The sequence below is a fragment of the Pteropus medius genome, unplaced genomic scaffold, assembly GCF_902729225.1.
Source record: "Pteropus medius unplaced genomic scaffold, Ma_sr-lr_union100, whole genome shotgun sequence".
In the NCBI taxonomy this organism is placed as follows: Eukaryota; Metazoa; Chordata; class Mammalia; order Chiroptera; family Pteropodidae; genus Pteropus; species Pteropus medius.
The window spans coordinates 205,740-211,739 of record NW_024340629.1 but is presented as its reverse complement, the minus strand read 5'-3'; positions in this window follow the sequence as shown (position 1 = coordinate 211,739).

The following is a 6,000-nucleotide window of genomic DNA, read 5'->3' as shown; positions in this document are numbered from 1 at the left end:
TATTCGGCATCATAATATATAGCATAAAAAATACTATCCTTGTTCCATGGATTTTCCTTAATAACTTTGTCAAAAATCAATTGACTATATTACTTGTCTCTACTGCTAAAGAATCTATTCTGTTGCATTGATGTAGACATTTATTTTTTTCAACAATGCCATACTTTCTTGATTATTTTAGCTTTTGGTATAGCTTAAAATCAGATTATGAGCCCTACATTATTCTACTTTTTCAAAATTGCTTTGCCTACCTTAGTTCCTTTGTCTTTTTTATAAATTATAGAATTAACTTGTCAATTTCTGCAACAAAAAAAAAAATGCTTGTTTAGTTTGAAGTAGTGTTGCATTGAATATATAGATCATTTCAATGGTATTTAGTTAACAGACCGTTAACAATTAAGCTGCCTATCAGTATCTTCCTTCCTTCCTTTCTTTCCTTTTTACTTTTTTTCCTTCTCTTAAAATTCAAATTGCATACCAACATTCCCCACCTTCTAATTTAGAAACTCTGGGTGTAGAGTTTTAGTTATCTATCTCTTTTTCACAATTTTTTTCTTGAATTTTTTAAAATAAGTTTATTTATTTAAATTAGTTTCAAGTATACAGTACATGGTTAGACATCTATAATATTCATAAAATAATCCCCCCAATTGCTCCCTCCCTCGGCCCTCAACTCAGCCATAATATTCATGCTAACCACACTCCTTCTGCCATGCTCCCCGTGCCCAACTTTCAACTACTAATTTGTACTTCTTTAACCCTTCACCCCATTCTCCCAGTCTCCCAACTCCCCACCCCTCTGTCCGTCACCAAATTGTCCACTATATTTGTGAGTCTATTTTAGATTAGTTCTTTTTGTTCCTTAGATACCACATATAAGTGAAATCATATAGTATCTATCTTTCTCTCTCTGACTTATTTCATTCAGCATAATAACCTCTAGGTCCATCCATGTCGTTGCAAATGGTAGGATTTCATTTTTTTAATGGCTAAGTAATATTCCATTGTATATAAAAACCATAATTTCTTTATCCAATCGACTGTTGATGGGCGTTTAGGTTGCTTCCATATCTTGGCTATTGTAAATTGTGCTGCCATGAATATTGGAGTGTATAGATCTTTACGAATTATTGTTTTGTTTTTAGGGTTTTTTTAATAAATGTCCAGAAAAGCAATTACTGGGTCAAAAGGTATATCCATTTTTAATTTTTCGAGGAGCCTCCATATTGTTTTCCATAGCGGTTGTACCAATTTGCAATCCCACCAACAATGTATGAGGGTTCCCTTTTCTCCAATCCTCGCCAACACTTGTTGTTTTTTAATTTATTGATGACAGCCATTCTGACAAGTGTGAGGTGATATCTTATTGTGGTTTTAATTTGCATTTCTCTGATGATTAGCAACCTTCAGTATCTTTTCATATGTCTGTTAGCCATCTGTATTTCCTCTTTGGAGAAGTATCTGTTCAGGTCTTCTGCCCATTTTTTAATTAGATTGTTTGTATTTTTGTTGTTGAGTTGTATAAGTTCTTTATAAATTTTGGATATTAACCCCATTATCAGATGTATCATTAGCAAATATCTCCTCCCATTCAGTTGATTGTCTTTTTGTTTTGTTGATGGTTTCCTTTGCTGTACAAAAAATTTTTAGTTCAATGTAGTCGCATTTGTTTATTTTTCTTTTGTTTCTCTTGCCTGAGGTGATATATCTGAAAAGAAATTTCTGTTAGTAATATCAGAGAGTTTACTGCCTGTGTTTTCTTCTAGAAGTTTTATGGTTTCGGGTCTTACATTTAAGTCTTTAATCTATTTTGAGTCTATTTTTGTATATGGTGTAAAAAGATAGTCCAGTTTCTTCTTCTTCTTTTTTTTTTTTTTTTTTTTTGCTTGTATCTGTCTAATTTTCCCAACACCATTTATTGCAGAGACTGTCTTTAACCCATTGTATATTCTTACCTCCTTTGTCATATATTAAGTGAGCGTTTGGGTGTGGATTTATTTTTAGTCTCTCTATTCTGTTCCATTGATCAACGTATCTGTTTTTATGCCAGTACCATGCTGTTTGATTACTGTAGGCTTGTAGCATAGTTTGATATCAGGTAGTGTGATACCTCCAACTTTGTTCTTCTTTCTCAAGATTGCCATGGCTATTCGGGGATTTGTAGGGCATATATAAATTCTAAGATTATTTGTCCTAGCTCTAAGAAAAATGCCATTGGTATTTTGATAGGGATTGCATTGAATATGTAGATTGCTTTGGGTAGTATGGCCATCTTAACAATGTTGATTCTTCCTACCCATGAACAGAGTATATGCTTCCATATATTTGTATCTTCTTCGATTTCTTTTTTCAATGACATAATTTTCTAAAAACAGGTCTTCTACTTTCTTGGTTAATTTGATTCCCAGGTATTTTATAGTTTTTGATGCAATTGTAAATGACATTGTTTTCTTAATTTCTCTTTCCGAAAGTTCATCATTGGTGTAAAAAATGCCACTAACTTCTGAATATTTATTTTGTAACTTGCTACTTTACTGAATTCATTGCTCAGTTCTAACAATTTTTTTGGTGGAATCTTTAGGGTTCTCTGTATATACTGTCATGTCATTGGCAGATAACAAGAATTTTACTTCTTCCTTTCTAATTCAGATGCCTTTTATTTCTCTTTCTTGTCTTATTGCTGTGCCTAAAACTTTCAATACAGTGTTGAAGAGGAGCGGTGAAAGTGGGCATCCTTGTCTTGTTCCTCATCTTAAGGAAAACACCCTTAGCCTTTCCCCATTGAGTATTATGTTAGCTGTAGGTTTGTCATGTATGGCCTTTATTATGTTGTAGTATGTTCCCTCTATTCCCACTTTGCTGAGAGTTTTTATCATAAATGGATGCTAGATTTTGTTGAACACTTTTTCTTCATCTATTGATACAATCATATGATTTTTATCTTTCGTTTTGTTAATGTGGTGTATCACATTAATTGATTTGCAGATATTGAACCAAGCTTGCATTCCAGGAATAAATGCATCGTGATTATGTATAATATTTTTAATGAAATGCTGAATTCAGTTTGCTAATATTTTGTTGAGGATTTTGCACAATTTTTAAAGAACTTCTTTAAGTATACAGCTGCATACTAGTCTACAGATTAGTATATACGCACAGTAAAATAATAAAGACTCTATAAACCTCAATTTTTGACCTTACCCTCTGCCACACTCTAATATTCTAATGTTCTATTACATAGAATGCTACAGTTACTGGTATACTGTCCCATCTCTGCTGTCAATACTTATTCATGTATTCATCTTATCTCCTCTATTAATGAGCTTAAATATATTTCTCATATCACTTAGAAGAGTAGAACCTTAAAAGTTAAATAAGTATAGTAATCTTTATTAAATTATTGTATATTCTGTCTTAACTTATGCTTTTAGATTATTTCATTATGTATATGTTTAGAGGATCTGAGAAAAGAAAATAGGTTATATTCCCAGGAAGAAGATACTGGATTTCAGAGAATTTCAGTTATCGATTCAATGATACATTGCTATTTAGTATCAGAGCTAGGTCTATGTTGTGTATCATTAAATTTCTTTTCCAGTTCTAGTGTAATTCTTTTTCTACTGAATGATTATTTTATATCAGAGGTCACTTTCATCATATAGTTTAGAGCTTCAGAATAACTCTTCTTTAATATGAAAAAAAAAACACACAAAAACACTAAAGTTATCTTGTTACTTTGTTGTCCCAGAAGAGAATCGGTGTGTTTTATTCATGGAGCGAGCATCCCTGAGGATTTCAAGAAGCACTTGAGAACCTGGTAGGAGGGTTCAAATGCTTAATATTTATAGCATACTTTAATTGAGTAAGAAGCTCATTTCCTCAGGTAAGAGAAAAGGTTTTTCATTACTACAAAAATATGGCAGAATTTAGAACCTTAAGTCTCAAATTGGATCCTATGCTTTAACATAAAACTGAGATAAATATTACTAATTAACACAGAGCTGAATTAAAAATGGAATGAGGAAATTTCAGAGAAATAGCAGAGACAATAATAAAAGCTCTACATATTTTGATCAATAGATTTTTAATTTAGAAATGAACTTAATTTCCTTAATGAAAGCTAATGGAATAAAGGTAGTAGAAATAAGAGGCTATATTTTAATTTTTGGAAAATTGTTAAATGGAGAGAAAATTGATGATCAAGCAACCACTGAGTTTAAACCATTTTGAGACTGTAATTTTTATTTCTCATGGAGGAATATAACTGAATTTTAAATTTATTTTGCACGTTAGCTAACTGATCTAGAATTCACTTCAGTTTCTTTTAAATAGAACGTTCTGCTTATGCTTGTGGCTTTCTAAAATAATTCAAACACATGGGGATATTATTTTGTGATATTTTTAAGGGATAGTATTTCCAAATTCAGGGCGTATCACAGTGGGTCTGTGATATGGTCAAGTAAAAATAGCTTAGGGTTTGGAGACACAGGAAACTGTCCTTAAATCCTGGCTCTGCTAGTAACTAAATGCATGACCTTGATCAAGTCATAGGTCAGGCTAGTTCTCAGTTTTCTCATCTGTGAAAGGACAATGAATTAGTTTGTAGGTTGTCAGGCAAATTACATATGATAATATACCCCAAATTTCTAACACCTAGTAGCTGTTTAATAACATGTCTTAGCTGCTATCACAGCTTTCCTTCTTTTCAAGCTTAGTGTTTGTAACACTGTTCTCATGAATATATGGTATTTTGTGTTCTGACTCTATGACAATTGAAGAACTCATTTGATTTTAGTTTTCCAGAATGATCGTGTTGTGATAAAATTTGAGATCTATATGTTTGTTTTTTTAACCTTTCTCTTAAAGTGAAATCAGTTAGACATAAATACAATCAATTCCAATGTTCTTAAATGTTAGTTGACAGAAATGCCTGTTTGAAGAGCATTTTTAATGAAGTAGATGAACCACATATTTTCTATTTTTCCTCCAGTTCCCTACAGCAGATAATTGCCCTAATGGGACATAATTTGGACTAAAATATACCTTCTTCATTTATAAATCACTTTCTTGCACTACAGATGAAATCAGAAAAATCAAAAGTTATGAGAATATTATAATGGACAAAATTATCAGAGGAATTTAAGCAAATAGACATTATTTTATTGTCATATTCAGAGTTATAATGAAATGACAGGATGTATTTTTAAAGTTACTTATACCATAGAATATTGGGATTAACTGGTTTTAATCTCATGAGAAAGATATTTAAATAAATCTTAAGTGTCATGTAACTTAAACATATGTATAACAGGAAGAAATACTGAGCTTCTGGTTTGGTGTGCACTCATTGCTCAATGTTTTGATAAAAAACAGATTTTATTACTCCCTATTGATATTTTGTAGTTAAAGAAAATTTAGAAGTCATATTTCATATGTATGTATCCTTCACATGTAATTAAAACACTTTCACTTAATAAACATATTTTAGTGAATTTAATAAAATAAGTGCTATGTAATCATACCATGTTCATGTAATTGAACAGGAGATACCTGAAAATTTGGTCAACCTTAATTACTCTTTAGTATGAAAAGATAAACTTATTTTTCAGGGTTACAATGACACTAGGTGCTAAATCTGTATTTTAATACAAGGTTTCAGAGCCCAAATATTCTGTTCTTAATTCTCAACAATTACATCGTCTTAGACACATCAGTTAAAAGTTAGAGTTGTAATGTTGCTAAAATTTCTCCTGTGTATAATAGGCAACTTGTGTTTTGTAATGGGTACCTTTAGTAGACTACCTATTGGTATATTTTTCTATAATTGCTTGCACATATTTATTTGTTTTCATTGTGCTGCTCATCTTCCTAATTCCTGTTTTGTCGCTGACTTTCTTTCATAAATATTTGTTTGTATAACCCATGTATGAAGGCAGGGGGCGAGGATGGAGAGAGAAAATGGAGGGATAAAGAGAAGGAATGAGAAATTTTTTAAATAGA